General features: G+C 42.1%; 1 protein-coding gene across 1 annotated transcript in view; it reads right to left on the bottom strand.

Annotated features, from left to right (window-relative positions):
• The window catches only part of LOC138265789 (zinc finger protein 25-like), a 176,445-nt gene that overhangs the window by 46,210 nt on the left and 107,943 nt on the right, over nucleotides 1–22,292 (bottom strand). The gene's annotated exons all lie outside the window — the stretch shown is intronic.

Below are 22,292 nucleotides of genomic sequence, written 5' to 3'. Positions count from 1 at the left end.
GTGAAGCTACATATAGGTATTGACCTATATGTATTGCATACGTGTAATGGCGTCCCCACACTCACAAAGTCCTGGGAAATAGCCCTGAATCATGTGGGGCACCTCTGCTAGTGCAAGGGTGCCCTCACACTTAGTAACTTTGCACCTAACCTTCAGCAAGTGAAGGTTAGACATATAGGTGACTTATAAGTTACTTAAGTGCAGTGAAAATGGCTGTGAAATAACGTGTGCGTTATTTCACGCAGGCTGCAATGGCAGGCCTGTGCAAGGGTTTGTCTGAGCTCCATATGGGTGGCAAAAGAAATGCTGCAGCCCATATGGATCTCTTGGAACCCCAATGCCCTGGGTACCTAGGTACCATATACTAGGGACTTATAAGGGGTGTCCAGTGCCAATTGAAATTGAAAATAGCCTACAGTGACAAATTTAAAGGCAGAGGGAGTATAAGCACTGAGGTTCTGGTTAGCAGAGCCTCAGTGACACAGTCAAGCACTATACAGACACCCATGTTAGGCCATAAACTAGGAGTACTGTGGTCCTGACCAGCAGGATCCCAGTGAGACAGGCAAAAAACATATTGATATACAGGTAAAAATGGGGGTAACATGCCAAGGAAGATGGTACTTTCCTACACCTACCATCCAATGTTTTCACACATCTCCCAATAAAAATAGTGCTAACATATGAAGATTGGCCTCTTGCCTGGGACAGGTATAAGCCAAAATTGCAACTGTGTGAAAACCACATTGACACTAGTTTGACTTCACATGGCCAGGGCTTGAAAAATCTACTCTACCACTCGCATTGATGAGTTTTATTTTCTGAGGTCGAACTATTTTTAGATTCCACTCGACCCTTCAAGCGAGTGGACAAAGAACAGGTTTTCTGTTCAGTCAGAAACTGAATAAGCAATTAAGATGCCTTTAAATCTTATTCTTGTCACATTTGCTCTGTGTTCACAGACAGAGATCAAACGTCAGTTTGTTTTCTTGCAATGCAAATACTTTTCCTTGTGACTGCAGAGAACCAGGATTTTGTATGGTGAACTGTCTGACCTATGTAAAGTGAAAGGCTTTTGGTATCAGCTGTTTCCTAACACTCAACATTTATATAACTAAGTGAACAGTACAAACATTTCAAAATGTATTTCAGTAGCTGTGAAAGACCACGTTCTGCACTTCTGTGTAGTAAAAGAAAATATTTTAATAGGATGCAAAAAAGTCACAACACTTTACAGGTGATGTGCAAATGACAAATATTTTCTGAAAACCAATTTTCACAGATTATTGTTAATACATTATATAGTTTTATCAGTAAAGCTGCAAGTTAGTGGGAAGGTTTTTGGACATTTCTTGGAAATTTACTGTCTGTAAATGACAGTGCGCTAGCACATCATGCTTTAGTGATATATTTATTAAAAGTGAGTGTTTAAACATACACTGAGAAACACTCCTGCCCTGATGGCAAAGCTATTAGTAAACTATGAGGCAAGTCATGCATGGATCATGTGTACTCTATATGTATACTAGATTTATTATACATGGTGCAAATGTTTAGTGTATTTAATCAAACAAAAGAAGATTTTTTTACAGCAGAAATGCTGAACTCACATATTTGAAGGTGCACTCATATGTGAGAATGAAGAAAAAGGTGACTAACATGCAATATTTGCCTAGGATCACACAATTTGATACTCATTTCCGGGTCAAGTACATTACAGTTTTGTCGAGTAGGTTATTCAAGCAACTCGACCTGCAGGTCTAGTAATATTTGTATGATTTTTCATGGCCTGGTCACATATTTGACCTATACCTGTAAGTTATAATAGTCCCACTCAGATGTGAAGTACTATTTTATTGACATAAATGTGCAAATAGAGGGTGATGGGATTTTTACTGTTCCTAAAGCATCCTGGAACTTTCTATCATAGAAATGTGACAAAATCATTTTTTGAAACCCATGTTTGACCTATGCATGGAATTCTGAGTAAGAACAATTAATGTCATCCTCTTAAGCCACACCACCCAGGACTCCTCCTGGAGTCTAATGTTCAAAAATGTCTGGAGTTGGTAGGTTTCCCTAGGTGTTGGCTGATTCCAGGCCAAGGCCTGTGTTCCGATAAGGAATCAGGCGCTTGTTTTGCTTCACTAACGACAGAGCTGAAACACTCATGCATTGAGAAAAATCTCTGGAATGCGCTTCTTAGTCCAAAGAAGGCATTTATTATTTCACTACGCAAGGTTCCTAAAAGGAGATTAGCATGCTGAGAGCACACGTTTAAAAATGGTCACAGCAATGAAATGAAAACATGTAGAAATGATTCTCCACTGAAATATACAGAGCAAATATATGTATCTATATTATAATGCAAAGCAAATAATAAATTAAAAAATATGCATCACCATGAGGTAAGGGCAAAACTGCTTCATCTCTCTCCTATTCAGCATCAGATCACCAGATCCCAGAATTGATCGAGGAGAGAGGGAGATCAATTATCCTCAAGGGAAGGATGACACACTCCAGTGTCCTGGATATGCCTGAGATCTACAAACACTCTCTGTCTCCGGTCCATCTGGTCTCGTCCTCTTATACTTTGAACAAACAAGAGAGGAAAAGTCTAGAATCTCTCTCTCCCTGTAGACTTTTATTTATTCAAAGAAATGCTGCTTGCTTTAGGCCAGCTTTGGAAATAACACATCAGGACTTGGCCACAATCCCAAGGTGCCAATTTAAAACAAGACCGTTTCCTGCCATCTGAGTATATTCTTATCAGCCTAACCACTTGGTGAGAAAGAACACAAAAAATAAGAACATGTGCATATTGTACAATGTGGAAAACTACTTGCAGATTTTAACGTGGCAGTGGCTAATGCTAAAATAAAGTAAATAGGCAAAATGAAGCTGGTGGTCACTAATGTGGTGTGCTGCTTGGCTAAGTACAACATGGAGTCCGTGGTCAAAACTCATATATCATTAAAGCGCTGTTTAGAATTTGGTTTCCCAGGAGGATATAAAGAATTCCAAACATCATTGCATGTGTGTGTGTTTTCTGAGGATAAAAAGAAATTGGGAGTTGAAGCAGCTGTGTCTAAAACTGAATCAGAAAGTAGGGGCTTAAAATGGAAGAATCAGTCCTAGTCTACTCCCTTCCAATCAACACAACCTGGTTTGTTTCTTCTGTTTTTCGGCTAGGAGGAGGCGGGAAGTTCCTCTCACCTTCTCCACCTTTCCCACCCTCCCACCAAAGGAAAAAAGTGTTTTAAGCTAGGGAAGGACTGAAGGTAATAATAGCGTGTATTAATGAGGCTCTCCTGAAGTAACCCAGGGCTGCCTCATTCGGGAATTTGCCAGCGCCCAGAAACGATTTGGCACTGGCTAACTGATCCCCCCACCTTACTATACAGGCTGTCAAGATAAACTGTATTACAAATTACAAACTGCTGCTAAATGAATGAGCAGCTATGATGAAAAGGAAGATTGCTTTACCAATCTCCACTTCTGGTAATCTGATCAAAATAAACACAGTCCTGAACTGTTTAAATGTTTTCTGTAAATCTGCTAAGATGATATACAGCCCAATAATACAGTAAAGGGAAGTTTTGTGCATTTCCAAGATTAATGAATGTACGTTACATAAGGAAATCAGAGCCAGAATATTTGAAAATAGTGATGCTAGCTTATGGCAAAAAACTGGTAGCTAAAAAGTTTTATTGTTAATGTTTCAAAATACATATTTACAATATAAATAATAAGAAAAAATAAATAAAACAGAATACAAATACAACGTAATTAAGACGAAAGCAGAGAGTAACTGGGCCTCAAACTCACAGAAAGTAAAACAAACAGTTAAACACAAGCAACATCACAGCTGTACCACAATAAAACAGTTAATTAAATTGAATCCGCAGCTATTACCATAAATTCCATAAAATAAACACTACTTTCGGCCTACCGATTGCACATTCTGTTTGCTAAGGCAGTTTATAACACTCACTGCTCAACTAAAATTTAGTAAAGCCACTCATCACTCAATATAACTTCTCCAAAGCAGAGCATAAGTACTGAATTGACGTCTCTTACCCCCCTTACCCTAAACATCAGATTTAAATATTTTATTCATAGATCAAGAAGGGTTGAGTTTACGCTCAATATATGGTCAATAGTCTCTTCAGCTATCGCATAATCAGCATGTGGACGGACCATGAACAGTGTTATGGCAAGAAGTTTTAAATAGCAAACAGAAGAATAGAACATTCTAAAGCATATAGATCAGCAAGGAACTTAGTAGTAGTCAGAGTAGCTGGCTCCCTTCTTCATTCCTGCAGAATCCACTGTAAAGAGAATAGTACGTGTCATTTTGAAAATAACATCCACTTAAATGAAGTCCCAAGATGCATTTTGTGTTCTTCGCCCCTACAATTTAGCCTGGTCTGTCAGTCAGATTGTAGCCTGAAATACTATGAAAACAAACTGTTTCTCATTTTGATTTTTAGGTATGGCTTGACAGTGCAGCTAGTCTGAAAGGTGCATTTTCACCAGCTCTCTAAAATATACAGAGTGGGCTTTGGTTACACCCAGAGCAGTATTAATTTCACCACCTAGTACAAGCTATTTGGCATATCATCCTGCCATCTAGGACGTGTCTCCATTTGAATGCAGCAGAAACTGCTTTACACCTGAAACGTATATTCATTCATCGAGCTGTTTGTCATATTTTATACAGGCAGTAATTATCTTGCGCTACTTTTTTCCCTAGCACGGGCAAAGCCAATAAAAAAGGCCTTAAGGTGACAAATAGAATGTGTACATGCATACACAAACAGCATTTGTGGATGCCTGTCTTCACGTGTTGACACCTTAAAGTTCGATATAAGGGCTTTGCCAATGCTTACCTACTTTAAGGAAACACTTCTAACTTCAAATGAAAAGTGCATAGAATGGTTCTCAGGCCTTATGTTGCACCAAGGTCCCTGCTGTGCCCTTTTTAGATATGTGCCTTCGTCATAAACAGAAATTTAAAAAAAAAATTACGAGCGGGTTCAAAATGAAGAAAAGGTGTTACACGAGGCCCACATAGGATTAAACCGAAGGTGTATATAGTTGTACCAACTGCTTGCAGTTCTCAAAAGAAACAGGTAAACATCTAGAAAGCCACCCATCCTGAACCTATGCCTCAGCAAGGTGAATGTGTGGAGTACCGAAACAGAAAATTAGGATAAACAGGCAAAAGCACATTAGTTTTTTTTTCTATTTTATATCCTAGAGCTTTCCCTAGCCCACATGAAATTATGAAGCTGTTTGTGGGAAGTCCTTCACTCGTTACGCTTCTTATGTTAATTTGAAGTCAGCATACATCTAAGCAAGTTCAAGGAAAGTGAGAAAGGTAATGGTAAGTGCTTGTGAATGCTCACAGTTAATAATTTGCAGGTGATAACAACAGCAGGATTGCCACCTTTTACTGAACTTCCCTGGCAACATCCACTTCCTGTTACCAAACTACACTTTGTCGAAATTTCTATTGAGTAACTTTTTATGTACGACTTGTGTGCATAGAAAGTCTTCACAATAAGACTGAATAACTAAAATGAATCAAATAAAAGTACATTCCTCCAATAAATTTTAATTTGTAATCAAACAGAAAAATGGTGACCAGATTCTTAGGCAACTATGTAGTGCAAATCTTTCCTAAGAAATTGCCAGTAGTCATATCGATAATGTCATATCACACAACAATCTTGGGTCCTTCTGCACTGTTCTCATATTCTGTGCACTAGATGTCCTATTCCAAGAAAAATCTGGTCGCACTTCTCTGGTAACCAGGCTACTCCAAAACAAATATATATATGCGTGTGTATATATATATATATATACATATATATATGTATACCTTGTTCAGTTAGCAATTGCCTAACTGTCATCACATATTTAGCTGGAACAACAAAAATACAAGGCATCTGAAATAATTATTCAAATACTGTTTACTTCATTGAACAACACAGCACAACAACATAACAAGCAGGAAGTGGACAATAGACCAACAAATAACGGGTCAATAGCTAACATGTTGATGTATGTTAGAAGTACAGATAACAGTTTGAAGGTAGTCTTCTCATTGCAATAAAAAGTTAAGTGTGGTTTCTTTTTTGCAAACTTATTGTACTTCAAGCTACCGAGGATCATGGGAGACCCTGAAGATAAAGCTTCTTGGTATGCTACTCTACTTATTTTATCTTTAGAATTATATGTGCCCATAACCCCATAATCTCCTTACGTCTTCAGATCTATCACAGTAAAACATTGTTAAAAAGCCAATCACACCTGTAACATAACATATTTTTCAGGGCTCGAAAAATCCACTTGACCACTCGCATTGGCGAGTCTTATTTGATCAGGTCGAGCTATTTTTAATACTTACTCATCCCTTCTGATGAGTTGACACTGATCAGGTGTTCTATACAGTTGAAAAGTGGAGGGGGCAATAAAAGATAACTTTAAGGGCCATATTTATACTTTTTGACGCAAAACTGCGCTAACGCAGTTTTGCGCCAAAAAAATTAGCGCCGGCTAACGCCATTCTGAAGCGCCATGCGGGCGCCGTATTTATTGAATGGCGTTAGCCGACCGGCGCTGCCAGGTGTGCGTGAAAAAAACCGACGTACACCAGGCAGCGCCGGGGTAGGGAAAAATGGCGTTTGGGCGTCCCAAAATGGGGCAAGTCAGGCTGAGGCAAAAAAATCGTCTTAACCCGATTTGCGCCATTTTTTTGGGGCGCCCAGACGCCATTAACATGACTCCTGTCTTAGCAAAGACAGGAGTCATACCCCCTTGCCCAATGGCCATGCCCAGGTGACTTATGTCCCCTGGGCATGGTCATTGGGCATAGTGGCATGTAGGGGGGCACAAATCAGGCCCCCCTATGCCACAAAAAAAAATTAAAAAAATACTTACCACAACTTACCTTTTCTTCCCTGGGATGGGTCCCTCCATCCTTGGGTGTCCTCCTGGGGTGGGCAAGGGTGGCAGGGGGTGTCCCTGGGGGCAGGGGAGGGCACCTCGGGGCTCAGAATGAGCCCACAGGTCCCTTAACGCCTGCCCTGACCCAGGCGTTAAAAAGAGGCGCAAATGCGGGTTTTTTTGCCCCGCCCACTCCCGTGCGCCATTTTTGCCCGGGAGTATAAATACCACGCACATGCCTGGGAGTCATTTTTTAAGACAGGAACGCCTACCTTGCATCTCATTAACGCAAGGAAGGTGTTCACGTCAAAAAATGACGCTGACTCCATGAACTTTGGCGCTAGACGCGTCTAACGCCAAAGTATAAATATGGAGTTAGTTTTGCGTCGAATTTGCGTCGAAAAAAACGATGCAAATTCGGCGCAAACGGAGTATAAATATGCCCCTAAATCTTGTTCTTATGTCACATTTGCTCTGTGTTCACAGATAGGTCAAAAGTCAGTTTTTTTTTTATAATTAATTTTCCTTCTGATTGCAGAGTTCCAGGACTTTGTAAGGTGACCTGTGTGACCTGCTGCTTAGAATGCAAAATTAAAGGATATAGGGTGTCAGGTTTTTCCTAACACACAACATTTAAATGACTAATTCAACTGTGCAAACATTTCAAAATATATTTCAGTAGTTGTGAAAGCCCTTTTTTATATTTCTGTGTGATGAAAATATATTTCAATAGGATGAAAACAAATCAGAATACTTTACATGTTGATGTGCAAAGGATTTGTTTTCTGAAACCCAATTTTCACAAACTGTTAACACACTATATAGTTTTATCGGTAAAGCTGCAAGTTAGTGGAGAGGTTTTTGGACATTTCTTGGAAAGTTACTGTGTTTAGATAACAATATGTTACCACATCATAGGTTGGTAATATATTTATTAAAATTGAGTGTTTAAACAAACTGAGAAACACTTCTGCCCTGATGGTAATGTTGTTAGTAAACTAAAAGAAGCCCTAGGTTATGTGGGCTAGACCTCATGGGTATGTGGGCTAGATTCTTGGGATGCATGCAGCAAACTTTAGTCTACTTAATCAAACAAAAGAGGTTTTTTTGTACTGCAGAAATGTTGAGCTCACATATTTGAAAGTGCAATCATATGTGACAATTAAGAAAAAGGTGACTGTAAACTATTTGCCTAGGATCACATAATTTGAGACTCGTTTATGGGTCAAGTACATTACAGTTAGGTCAAGTAGATTATTTAAGTTACTCAACCTGCAGGTCTCGTAACATTTTTATGATTTTTCGAGCCCTGTTTTTATGTGTAAGTTTTCTTTGACAAAATTAAGATTCAAATATGAAGTTTCCCCTTTTTCGCCATTTTAGTTTGAGGTCAGCAGAAAAGGCAACTATGAGTCACATAAGCTTCATCTTTCTTTAGGTCAGGAAAAGATCTGGACTATTCCATTTTTTGCAAGGTTCATTGGTCATTAACACCCACTGAAATGTCTACTATCACTTACTCATTGCGATAGAATTCCATGCAGGAAGCAGGGTCTGAGGCAAATTATGCTCACAAATGGTGAGGCACCGACAAACTCAGCTTATGCAGAAGAACAGACTCACCACTTTATTTGTACAATAAGCACCTCCGTCAATGTGCGAAACAACATACCTAACAACACAAATACGATTTACATTTGTGGCACAGGGAATAAAACAATGTAAGTATTGGCCAAGCATGGGGAAAAAGGAAAATAGAGGTTTCTTCCACAACTGGCTACACAAGACGCAACTGATGTCTAAGGGGAGAGAATTGCAACTCTTGGAACTGTACTTGAGAATGTGTGACAAGCCAGGGAAAGATAGTAAGCCCCGTATAAAGTGAGAGTAGGTAAGTGCCTGGGAAACTACGAGAATGTGTGCTATTTTCTGTGAGAAGTAAGCATAGTTTCAAAAACAGAATTGTGGTAATGCCAAACTCTGCTTTGCAGTCATGGGTGTTCATATAAAAGAAAGCAGTAGGCATTAGCATTAGCACAGTTCATATTGGTTTCCTGGCAAACGGGTCACATTTGCCTGTGAAAGCAGCTTGAGTACTTCACAACAGTAATGCAATGTATTCAGAATAAGGTAGGAAACAGCATCTACTGTAGAGGCAAGGTCAATTTATCTGGTTGGAAATGATATCCTCTTCAGTGAAGTCTGAAAATTCGCACCCAACTTTCCTCGATGTAGGCCAGTTCTCGCAGGTCAATATGTGACCCAATAGAAGAAACATATTAACAACAGTCTGTGGCCTAGGCTATGGCAAGAAATGCGACCTACACAACGAAATGGACTCCCTGCCCATCCTCCACACCCAGTGAGCAGACTTGCTGGTAATCAAGAGCCCACAACCACCTCTGTCAGGGTAGGCCATCCATTTCCCAATCCACAATTATTTGAGTGACAGCTCAATTTAGTTAGTGGTTGGCATGAAGGCGTAGGCACTTTGGAATGATTTGCTCTCTCCAAAACGTTGATGCCAACTTTGAATATAAGTGTCCAGCTGGCTGGATATAAGTTAGCCGCTCAAAGATATCCTGAGTACAAGTCAACTAGAGAACTGAGGCAGCAAGTGCTGTGGCCTCCATTTCACTAATTTGCTTAACTGCATTTTGGCAATCAGGGGGACTAACCAGGCTCTAGTCATAAAATATACATCATGTGTTGGGTGTATTCTTCAACTCCAATCATCAGTAATGGGTCAATACTTAAACAGTGTAGGTGATAATCTAAGATTAGCGAATTTTGCAAGTAGCCAAATAGATGTGTCCGACAGTAATAGTAAGTCTCCTGGTCAAAAGTCTTGAGGCCTTTAAAATAAAGTCAGCTTCATGCCACAGATGGCAAAATGACAAAGAGGGTAGCTGGGGAAGTTCTCTTTAAGAGTTTGCATGGGTTTATCCCCAAAGTGACAGCATCTATAGTGTCAGTTTCTTGGTGTTTATAAATGTACTTTTAATAACAAAGCAAAGTCTTGGCATATCAGTATTTCTCAGCAAGACATTTCCTCTAATCTTGTGAACGATACTGACAAAGAAAACCGAAAGAGAGTTAATGTTGAGGATAAAAGGGGTAGTAGAATACAAAAAACAGATCTGGTTTGAGAAAAATATTCTGGATATTAGCTAATATTCTAAGGTCGATTTTATGAGTTTTCACTGTGGAGAAAACAAAACACATGTCCACACAAAGAGGTGTTATGCTAGCACCTTTGCTGCAGTGAAAGAGCTGCCAAAGGTTTTATTTTGGGGCCCCACAACTTATATACATGTTTTTTGGCTACCTCGTATGTATTTTAATTTTTAAACCTAGTACCAGGCAACAGGCAGGTTTTGGAAGCCAGTGGTGACGTGGTCACTGGCAAGAAATCGGCAATGCCAAGTTAATAGATCTCCAAAGTCCACTGCAGCTACTGAATAAGCAGAAAATGAATGGTAACTATTGATTACGAAGAGTGCGAAGACCTAAAAACAGCTGTTTCAGAATCAAAGCTGCCAGTCCAGATAAAATCATAACGACAGAAATGGCTAAATAAATCTGGGTTTTGAAAAAATGTACTTATCCCTTCTACATGGATGTGGTACCGACATTTCTGCAACATCGGACTTGCAGATTCAAGCTTTTGATAAAACCAAAAAACGTGAATATGCACATTTTATGTCTGAGGGAGTGTGCAATCCAGTTACCAGTGGAACATTTAGGGGTGCCTGACAAAAGCAAAAGCAATTTTCTAGAGGTGAGGGAAAAGTGATGGAAATCTACATTTATTTATAAGTTAACCAATGGAAATCAAAGACACAGCACATTAAACAATGTAAATGCAATAGTCCAAAATTCAGCCCGAAAAAATTTCTCATTTAAAATATGTGGTAGTCTACTTATGGATCAAGCATGGAAGGATATCTTAAAGATCTATGCTTGTTTAGTAATGGTGATTTCCAGATGCACTGACAGCAAGCACATACAAGCATTCAGAAATGCACTCAGTGTTCTGACCTAACAATTTTACAAATGATGTATTCTACAACAAGTTAGTTGTTTAACATACTTCAAAATCCTGAAAAGTTTTATCCTGGAGGCAGAAGTGCTGAATTCCTATAGCCCAACACCCAAGACATATTGTTTGAGGTCAAGAACAACAAGATTTCATGTTTACTTTGTCTTGGGGACAAGTAGGCCCAACCCACTTCAGAAAACACCCTGTGGCTGCCAGTTTACAGTAGCACGGAAGGGAACTGTCTGCAGTTGAGTTAATATTTGTGTCCATATGTTTAAGCTGTTGGGACTTGTATTTATGGTTCATTAATGCAAAGCCTTTAATATTAAGATAAGAGCTGTAAATAAATGTAAGCTCCAATTGCACTACTGACTGTGGCTCCAGTAATTCTATGTACCATTTCTCTGAAGCATCATTTAGTAAAATGTTTTGATGCATGCTAGTATTTCCAAAAAAATATTCATAATGGAAAATCAGTGTGCCCGGTTTCAACAAGATTATGTGAAACATGAAAATAAACAAGCATAGGCAAAGTCAATAGGTCCGACATTGGTGGTCAGTTTTTTTTTTTTGTTTGTTTGTTTTTTAAATGCATGTCTTGTTTTGACATGGCTTTTGTAAAACTTTACTGTGTTGGGAACTGCCAAGCCCTTACCATTGTAACAAACATTGGTCAAAAGCAAAAATATTTTATGGTCTCAAACTTTAACAAAGTAGTTCCTGGCACTGAACAAAATTACTTTGTGTGCCGATATGTCCTTGTGAATGAGCAGATTGCTATCACTCACAGTGAAACTAGTCAATAGATGGCTAGAGAGAGAGAGAGAGAGAAATAATTGTATTAAAACAAAAGGTCTTTGTTAGTTCCAGGTCTAATTGGGGGCTAGATTCTTAATTCGTGGCATGTAGTGCTGTAGATTCACATGCTGTGAGTAAGCTCGCCATCTAGTGTTGGGTTCGTCGGAGGACAACTTGTTTTTGTTCGAAGAAAGTTTTCGTGACACAGGATCAAGTGATTCCTCCACTCTGTAATACTGCGCATGGGCATCAAGTCCTTTGTTAGATTGTTTGTCCGCAGGCAGGAGAGTGAAGTAGTGAAAAGAGTATATAGTAGGATAAAAAATGTCCATGCAATGTATTTACATATATATCTGTAAAATTAAATTGCAATCTCTACACACTTCTGGGGAGGAGGGAGGGCGCATGTGAATCTACAGCACTACATGTCACAAACAGATGTCTACTGGTACGTAACATTTTCCATTCAATGGCATGTGTAGCTGGTAGATACACATGCTGTGCATAGACTGTAAAGCAGTCCCTCCATAACGCGCTGGCTAGTGTGTAGGGGCTGCAATTGTTTAAAAAAGTGTTTTAAGTCAAGCTTGTCCAACATTTGTCTGTTGTCTGGCAAAGACGTCTGCACAATAATGTTTAGTAAACTTGTGTGGTGTAGACTATGTTGCTGCTTTACAAATGTCTGCCATAGGTATGTTACCTAAAAAGGCCATAGATGCACCTTTTTATCTAGTGGAATGTGCGCTAGGTGGTACAGGTAATTGTCTCATAGTTTTCATTATCTATCTTGCTATAGTTGTGTTTTGTGTGGTAATGAGAAAGCCACAAAAAGTTGTTTTGTTTCTCTAATTTGTTCTGTCTTGTCTATATAGTACATAAGAGCTCTTTTGACATATAGATTATGTACAGCTCTTTCTGCCACTGATTCTGGTTTTAGGAAGAAAACTGGCAATTCTATTGTTTGATTAATATGAAATTGCGAAATGACTTTTGGAAGAAATTGTAGATTTGTTCTTAATACAATCTTTGCTTTATGAACCTGAAAGAAGGGTTTCTCTAAAGTTAGTGCCTGAAGCTCACTGACACACCTGAGAGAGGTGATGGCAACTAAGAATGTTACTTCCATGAAAGGTAGTGTAACGGGCAGGAGTGGAGTGGTTCAAATGGTGTAGTCATGAGTCTTGTGAGTACAATGTTTGAGTTCTAAGATGGAGCTGGAGGAATTCTTGGTGGAATTATTCTTTTTAGTCTTTCCATAAATGCTTTGATAACTGGAATTCTAAACAAGCAAATATGTTGTCTATTTTGCAGATATGCAGCTACAGCGGCTAAATGTAAGCCAATAGTCTAGTGTAGTCTAAATTTGCTTTTCGTGAATGTAATAAATATTGTACAATGTCCTGTACTGTTGGTTGAAGAGGGTCAATGTTTTTTGTTTGAGAATAACAAACAAAATGTTTCCATTTTGCTGCATAGCACTGTCTAGTGGTAGGTTTGCATGCTTGTTTTAGGATATCCATAAATTTGTGTGGTAAATGTAAATATCCGAATTCTATTACTTCAGGAGCCATATTGCTAGGTTGAGTGATTTGGGATTTGGATGTCTTATCTGTCCCTGCTTTTGTTAGAAGATCTGGTCTGTCGGGAAGTTTTTGATGAATAACAACTGAGAGTTCCAGAAGTATGTTGTACCATAGTTGATGTGCCCATGTAGGGGCCACTAAGATCATGCTGAGGGAAGATTGTTTTATCTTCCATACTAGAAATGGTAAGCGTGGGAGAGGGGAAAAAACGTAAGCAAATATCCCGGACCAACTCATCCATAGAGCATTGCCCTTGGACTGAGGTGTGGGTACCTGGAGATGAAGTTATGGCATTTTTTTGTTTTGTTTTGTTGTGAACAAATCTATTTGAGGAGTTCCCTATTTTGTGAAGTATTGTTGAAGGACTTGTGGATGGAGTTCCCACTCATGTGTTTGTTGATGCGTCCTGCTTAGCAGGTCTGCTAAATGGTTGTCTGTCCCTGGGAGATATTGTGCCACTATGTGAATATGGTGACGAATCGCCAATTTCCATACTGATTGTGCTAGTTGGGACAGTTGTTGAGATTGAGACCCCCCGTTTCTGGAGATAGTACATGGCAGTCATATTGTCTGTACAAATCAACACTGTTTTGTGTTGCAATTGTGGTAGGAATGCTTTCATTGCCAAGAATATTGCTTGTCGTTTGAGGTTATTGATATGAAGAGACCGGTGAGTCTTGTCCCATATTCCTTGAACAGTTAGGTTGAGGAGATGAGCTCCCCAACCGTTGTTTAAGGGTCCGTTGTGAGAGTAATGTGAGGCACAGGGTCTACAATGGGCTGCCTTTTAAAAGGTTTGTGGTATTCCACTATTTTAGAGAGAGATAAGTTTGGCGGTCCCACAACACTAGATCTTCCATTTGACCCTGTGCCTGAGACCACTGATGAGAGAGACTGTTGAAGGGCACGCATATGAAGTCTGGCATGAAGCACTATGGCAATACAAGAAGCCATCATTGCTAACAGTTTAATAACAGTTCTTACTGTGTATGATTGGGAAATGCTATTCCTACTTGTGTATTTATGATAGCTCCTAGGTATTGTTATGTTTGCAGAGGTTGAAGATGGGATTTGATGTAGTTTATGGTGAATCCTAGAGAATGTAGGCAGCGTATTGTAGTTTGAGTATCTTTTTGACACTGAGGGAATGAGTTGGCTTTGATGAGCCAATCATCCAAATAAGGGAAAACATGAATTTTTCTTCCGAGATGTGCTGCCACCACTGCAAGGCATTTAGTGAATACTGTGAAAGCAGTTGTGATTCCAAATCAATCAATCAATCATTAAATTTCTAAAGCGCGCTACGTACCCGTTAGGGTTTCAAGGCGCTGAGGGGAAGGGGGTGAGGGGGGTAGCTGCTATTGGTCGAAGAGCCAGGTCTTGAGGAGTCTCCTGAAGGTGAGGAGGTCCTGGGTCTGGCGCAGGGGGTAGGGAGGGAGTTCCAGGTCTTGGCGGCGAGGTAGGAGAAGGATCTGCCGCCGGAGGTCTTGCATTGGAATCGGGGGGACGATGGCGAGGGAGAGGTTGGCAGAGCGGAGTTGGCGGGAGGGGAAGTAGAAGTTGAGTCTGTTGTTCAGGTAGGCGGGTCCGGCGTTGTGTAGTGCTTTGTGCGCGTGGGTGAGGAGTTTAAAGGTGGTCCTCTTGTCCACGGGGAGCCAGTTGAGGTCCTTCAGGTGGTGGGTGATGTGGCATCAGCAGGGTATGTCGAGGATCAAGCGGGCGGAGGCGTTCTGGATGCGTTGTAGTCGTTGGATGTCTTTTGCTGGGATGCCTGTGTAGAGTGCGTTGCCGTAGTCAAGTCTGCTACTGACGAGGGCCTGGGTCACCGTTTTTCTCGTTTCCGTCGGGATCCACTTGTAGATTCTACGGAGCATGCGGAGGGTGTTGAAGCAGGAGGAGGAGACTGCGTTGACCTGTTTGGACATGGTGAGGGCGGAGTCGAGGATGAAGCCGAGGTTGCGTGCGTGGTTGGCTGGAGTAGGGTGGGTCCCAGCGTGGTGGGCCACCAGGAGTCGTCCCAGGCTGAGGGGGTGCGTCCGAGGATGAGGACTTCCGTCTTGTCGGAGTTTAATTTCAGGCGGCTGTTTCTCATCCACTCAGCAATGGATTTTAGTCCCTCATGGAGGTGGCTTTGGCGGTGTGAGGGTCATTGGTGAGGGAGAGGATGAGCTGGGTGTCGTCGGCGTAGGAGAGAATGCTGAGGTTGTGCTGACGGGCCAGTTGTGCGAGGGGTGCCATGTAGACGTTGAACAGCGTCGGGCTTAGCGAGGAGCCTTGGGGGACGCCGCAGATGAGGTTGGTGGCTTCGGAGCGGAAGGGTGAGAGTCGGACTCTCTGGGTTCTGCCGGAGAGGAATGAGGAGATCCAGTTGAGGGCTTTGTCTTGTATTCCGGCTTCGTGGAGACGTGTTAGTAGGTTGCGGTGGCAGACCGTATCGAAGGCAGTGGAGAGGTCCAGGAGGATGAGGGCTGAGGTTTCGCCGTTGTCCATTTGCTGTCTGATGTCATCTGTGGCGGCGAGGAGCGCAGTCTCGGTGCTGTGATTGCGTCTGAAGCCGGATTGGGAGGGGTCTAGGATGGTGTTGTCCTCGAGGTAGTGGGTGAGCTGGGCGTTGACGATCTTCTCGATGACCTTCGCTGGGAAGGGGAGGAGGGAGATCGGGCAGAAGTTTTTGAGGTCGTTGAGGTCAGCCTTGGGTTTCTTGAGGAGGGCTTGGATATCGCCGTGCTTCCAGCTGTCCGGGAAAGTCGTAGTATCGAAGGATAGGTTGATGATCTTTAGAAATAGGGGGGCGATGGTGGAGTCGCCTTTGTTGTAAACGTGGTGCGGGCAGGGGTCTGAGGGGGATCCTGAGTGGATAGAGTTCATGGTCTTTCGAGTTTCGGCGTCATCTACGTGGGTCCAGGTGGTGAGGCGGTCGGCATAGGAGGAGTTGTCGGGGGTGGGGTCTGGCGGAGGTGTGGTATTGAGGCTGTCGTGGATGGTGGCGATTTTCTGGTAAAAGAAGGTGGAGAGTGCGTTGCAGAGTTTCTGGGATGGTAGGACGTTGTTGACGGCACTGGGGTTGGAGAGCTCCTTCACGATGCAGAAGAGCTCCTTGCTGTTGTGTGCGTTGTTGTTTAGGCGTTCTGTGAAGTGGGAGCGTTTGGCAAGTCAGATAAGTTGGTGGTGCTTGCGGGTGGCTTCTTGTGGGTTGCCAGGCTGTCGGGTGTGCGCTCGAGAACCCATTTTTTCTTAAGTTTCTGGCAGGTGCGTTTGGAGGTGATGAGTTTGTCTGTGAACCAGGCTGCTGGTTAACACTTTGAATTGGTAATGTTTTCCTGCTACAACAAATCTTAGGTATTTTCGGTGTGCAGAATGAATGGAAATGTGAAAGTAAGCGACCTTTAAATCTAGGGCTGTCATGAAGTCTCCTATTTGTAATAGAGGAATAACATCCTGGAGAGTGACCATGTGAAAACGTTCTGATAGGATGTACTGATTTAAGGGTCTGAGATCTAATATTGGTCTGAGAGACCCATCCTTCTTAGGAATGAGAAAATACAGGTAGTAAACTCCTATTCCTTGGTATTGCAATGGTAGTGGTTCTATAGCCCCTTTTAGAAGAAGGGAATTTACTTCCTCTTTGAGAAGAGATAGATGATCTTGTGAGAGTTTGTGTGAACAGGGGGTATATTTGGTGGAGTGGAAATAAGCTCGAGACAAACAACCATTTTGGATAATTTGAAGTACCCATTGATCTGTGGTAATCTGAGTCCATTGGGGGTAAAAGAGTTGTACTCTTCCCACTAGAGGAATGATGTGGTTTAGTGTTGTATTTGTTGAGTCACTGTTTAGTGACTGATGAAGAACCTCTAGATGTAGATGGTTTTCCTCTTCCTTTGTTACTGTTTTCTCTATATGATCCTCTGAAATAACCTCAAGTGTATTAAGAGGTGGGTTTAGTATGATTTGTGGATTGTTCTTGGAATGATGACCAAAATCCTCTATTAAACTCTGCACAATGAAAATTACTCCTATGTGTGCCGGCTTACAAAGCTCCCATGGCTCTGGCAGTTTGATTGTCCTTATTTAATTTTTCAAGTGTGGTAGCCACTTGTGGACCAAATAAATGCTCCTTATCGAAGGGCATCTTTAGAACTGCCTGTGGTAGTTCTTGTTTGGAGCCTGAACATCTATGCCATGCATGACCTTTTATGATGACACTTGTATTAATACTATGTGCTGCGTATCAGCAGCATTAAGTGCACATCTAATGGAGCTGTTGGATATTGTTTATCCCTCATTTACGATTTCTACTCCTTTTTTACGATGTTCTTCTGGTAGTTATTGTAAAAGTTCCTCCATGGCATCCCAGTGAGCTCTGCCATATCTGGAAAGTAAAGATTGAGCATTAGCAATTCACCAAAGATTGGCTGCTTGACCTGCTACTCTTTTCCCTGCGGCATCTAATTTTTTACTTTCCTTGTCAGGAGAAGGTGTGTCTCCTGCTGACTGGCTATTAGCTCTTTTTCTTGCAGTAGATGCTACAATAGAGTCTGGAGGAATGTGTGCTTTTATATATAGAGGATCAGTGGGTGCAGCTTTGTACTTTTTATCAAATCTAGGAGTAATAATCCTCGCTCTAACAGGGTTTTAAAATATTTTTTCTGCATGTCTGATCATTCCTGGAAGCACTGGAAGAAATCGGCTATCTTTAAGTGTTGGGTCAAGGGTGTCAAATAATAAATCCTCCTCTATCGGGTCAGTGTAAATATTTACATTGTGATATGTCGCTGCTCTTGCTATCACTTGTTGGTATGATGTAGAATCCTCGGGAGGTGAAGGTCCAGCTGGGTAAAGATCTGGATCAGTTGGTGTAATGGGATCCGGATCATACTCAACCCATGGTTCTTGCTCTTCTAATGCATCCCCTATATCCTGCGACCCACTAGGTGGTGAACTCTGTGGCATGAACCTTACGTGAGTGGGAGATGTTGGTGGAGTATTTTGTGGAGAATTGGGTAAAGGTGGAGATGTAGACGTATGAGAAGAAGTCTTTTGTTTGGCAGTCTTCTTAGGAGGTGCAGAGGAATCAAGACTTTCTTCAAAAGTTAATTTCCTTTTTAGAGGTGGCAGAGGTGATGTTATAATCCGCACTGTTCCTTGCTGAATTTGAAGTCGGCGCTGCCTAGCGTCCATAACTTCCAAAATTGGTTCCACCTGTGGTGTAGTGGATGTTAAAGACTGTCCAGTGTCACTGAGAGTCTTTTTTTTTTTTCAGTTCCAAAGCTTTTCTCGTATGGAAAATGTTCAGTGCCGAAATCGTAGCTGTTTGGTGTTTCTTTTTCGATGTCGAAGTGGTCGGTACCGAAACAACGTACAATTTTTGTTTTGTCGGTGCCAAAATGGAGCTACTGGAGGTCAATGCCGAAGACTTGTCTTTGGCTGTTTTCGATGCCGAGCTGGTATGCGGGGAATCCGAATAAGTTTCTCGGCTCTGACCATGGGTGGAATGCAGTGGCAGACCAGTGACCTCTTTTGTCTTATCCGATGGGAAAGGGGGATTTTTACTTACAGTTTGTGCTGATTGTAAAGGTTGACTCTCAATGTCCAACTGCAAATCAGAGTCCGAATCTTGATGAAGACCCCCTCTTATTCCACATCTTGCATGCATGCATCTCCGAAGATGTCCGGTGTATCTTCTGTCTGTCGAGATGCCATTTCCATCCGACGAGCCCTTCGGTCTCTAAGCGTCTTCTTCGACCGAAAAGAACAGCATGCTTTGCAGGTCTGATCGTTGTGGACTGATGAAAAACACAAATTACACACCTGGTGTTGATCGGTGTGTGGAAACTTCAAACAGCATTAAGGTCAAAACCGAAATGGAGCATGTGCCATCAGGGCTGCATTGTTCGATTGTTCGATACCACGTGGAAGACGTAGGCCCATGGAGGGCCTGACCTGGCCTTTCTGCCCCAAAAGGTCTGAAAAAATTATATTCTGTAGAAAAAGGAACTGAAAGTTGAATATTAAGGAGTATGCGTTCGGAAACAATACTGACGACAACAGAAAGATGGAAAGAATCACCATTTAGACTGTTAGGAGCCGAGAACTCAGAGCGAGAGGAACACACGTCCGAGTCCCAATGGCAGAGAAAAACAATCTAACAAAGGACTCGATGCCATTGCGCAGTATTACCGAGAGGTGGAGTCACTCTATCCTGTGACTCGAAAACTTCCTTCGAACAAAAACAAGTTGTCCTACTCTAAACTCAACAGTAGGTGGCGAGCTTATGCACCTCATGCCTATCTACAGCTACTCATGCCATCGAACAGAAAGTTACAAAAGTGCACCTATTTGCATTAGTGCAGATTAATGCATTTCATGAACTAACAGGAATTTACATATTTAGACCAGAAAATCATATTACCAGAAAGTATTTGTGAACTGTATATTAGCGCAAGCAAATATGATTGCATAGATTTATTCATGTGAAAATCTATTGTGCGTTTACAAGATCACTTTCTCTCCAACCACTTTTTCCCCCAACCATGGAAGAAGTATTACTTCTGCCCTTGTCTGGAGTAAATTTCCAAACATGCAAGTTAGTAGGTTTGTACAGACTCAAAAGAGCATTCCAACCTTTGAACTATTGCTTATCGCTACCTCCGGCCCCAGTACTTAGATCTGCGTAAAGGTGGCAAAGGAAGTAAATTGCTAGTATTAAAATTCTACTATAATATTACCATAATCTGAGATGCTATTGTCAGAGCTGTTATATAATGAGATTTCTGCCAGGATTTGTCACCTCACTTCATGGCACTAAAAAGACAAGTAGTATTCTTTACAGGACAAGAAGATTTATGAAGCAACCTTTCCCATGACATTAAATGCCACACCCCTGCTGGAGGGTAATCTTTCAAACTAACCTTTCCAGGTTTAATGCATACTTCTTTTCATTGCACAGTGGCACATTTGTGCTGAGTGAAGGCATTTTGCAGTTTTTAGGCCTTTACAAACTTCCATTTTCAAAGCGGCAAAAACAAACAAAAAAAAACCAAACTTGTGTTTAAAGGGCAAACTATTAACAACACAAAAGAATGATGGACGGAGTGCTGACAACGCAAACACTCTCCCCCAGTCACAGATCTGGGTTTAATCCATCGTTTTTTTGCTGCCCATGCCATTCCAGTTTGGACCCAGCCATATGCAAATCAGCCTTGACCCTGTTCCCCATGGGAACAGTCCAACGCCGAACTGCCGGGCCAGGTCTTCCCTGGACTGGAAACAAGCATCCTGGGACCGGTTTCGGGGTTTCACCCCTCATCAGCCAGGCTAGCTTGAATCCAGTGGCATGGGAAGCACGGGACCCACGTCTGGGCATACCCTTCCCACTTAGGGCGACATTAACAACACAAAAGAATGATGGACGGAGTGCTGACAATGCAAACACTCTCCCCCAGTCACAGATCTGGGTTTAATCCATCGTTTTTTTGCTGCCCATGCCATTCCAGTTTGGACCCAGCCATATGCAAATCAGCCTTGACCCTGTTCCCCATGGGAACAGTCCAGCCCGAACTGCCAGGCCAGGTCTTCCCTGGACTGGAAACAAGCATCCTGGGACCGGTTTCGGGGTTTCACCCCTCATCAGCCAGGCTAGCTTGAATCCAGTGGCATGGGAAGCACGGGACCCACGTCTGGGCATACCCTTCCCACTTAGGGCGACATTAACAACACAAAAGAATGATGGACGGAGTGCTGACAATGCAAACACTCTCCCCCAGTCAAGCTAGCCTGGTTGATGAGGGGTGAAACCCCGAAACCGGTCCCAGGATGCTGGTTTCCGGTCCAGTGAGGACCTGGCTTGGCAGTTCGGTCTGGACTGTTCCCATGAGGAACAGGGTCAAGACTGATTTGCATATGGCTGGGTCCAAACTGGGGTGGCATGGTGAGCAAAAGAACGATGGATTAAACCCAGATCTATGACTGGGGGTGAGTGTTTGACAATGTTCAGCATTCCGTCCATCACTTGTTGTTTTTGCTTTGTCGCCCTAAGTGGGAAGGGTATGCCCAGACGTGGGTCCCGTGCTTCCCATGCCACTGGATTCAAGCTAACCTGGCTGATGAGGGGTGAAACCCCGAAACCGGTCCCAGGATGCTTGTTTCCGGTCCAGTGAGGACCTGGCTTGGCAGTTCGGTCTGGACTGTTCCCATGAGGAACAGGGTCAAGACTGATTTGCATATGGCTGGGTCCAAACTGGGGTGGCATGGTGAGCAAAAGAACGATGGATTAAACCCAGATCTATGACTGGGGGTGAGTGTTTGACAATGTTCAGCATTCCGTCCATCACTTGTTGTTTTTGCCAAAGGGCAAACTATACCTGTCAACGCACATCTGAAATGTATTGATTTACTTACATTTCTTAGCCTTAATGATCACATACCAGCCAAACACAAACATGACCTTAATACAATAAGGCTCCAACAGCACTCACTTTGCTAGTTTGTTACAGAGTAACTGAAATGGTTGCAGACTTTAACTCAGTGCTTAACTTGTTATAGATGAGTGTCCAAAGCTCTAATCAGAAACCAGCACTAATTGTTTTTAACCATCGAAGCACCGAATCCCAAGGTTTCATAGTCTTGAATCAACCTCATAGGTCTTCCATCCACTATCAGACACTCCCCACTCCTTGAACTCGCTCATTCAGGATCCTGCTTTCTCCCTTTGTGACAGTTTTTTCTGCCTTTCTCTTCCTACTTCTTCACCATTTGTGTGTTTTCTCCACTCTTCCTTGCGGTCAATGTTTGAAAGGGAAAAGGAAGTGCTGGTCCCTATAAATGAGTGCCAGGGGGCCTCACTGGCAACCACCGACTCAAATTGAGCAGCGCTCCTACTCCAACCAAACCAACAACCAAATGTATGCATAGTA

This window comes from Pleurodeles waltl, chromosome 2_1 (genome assembly GCF_031143425.1).
Source record: "Pleurodeles waltl isolate 20211129_DDA chromosome 2_1, aPleWal1.hap1.20221129, whole genome shotgun sequence".
Taxonomy (NCBI): domain Eukaryota; kingdom Metazoa; phylum Chordata; class Amphibia; order Caudata; family Salamandridae; genus Pleurodeles; species Pleurodeles waltl.
The sequence above is the reverse complement of the archived record's forward strand: the minus strand, read 5'-3'. Positions and strand labels throughout refer to the sequence as shown.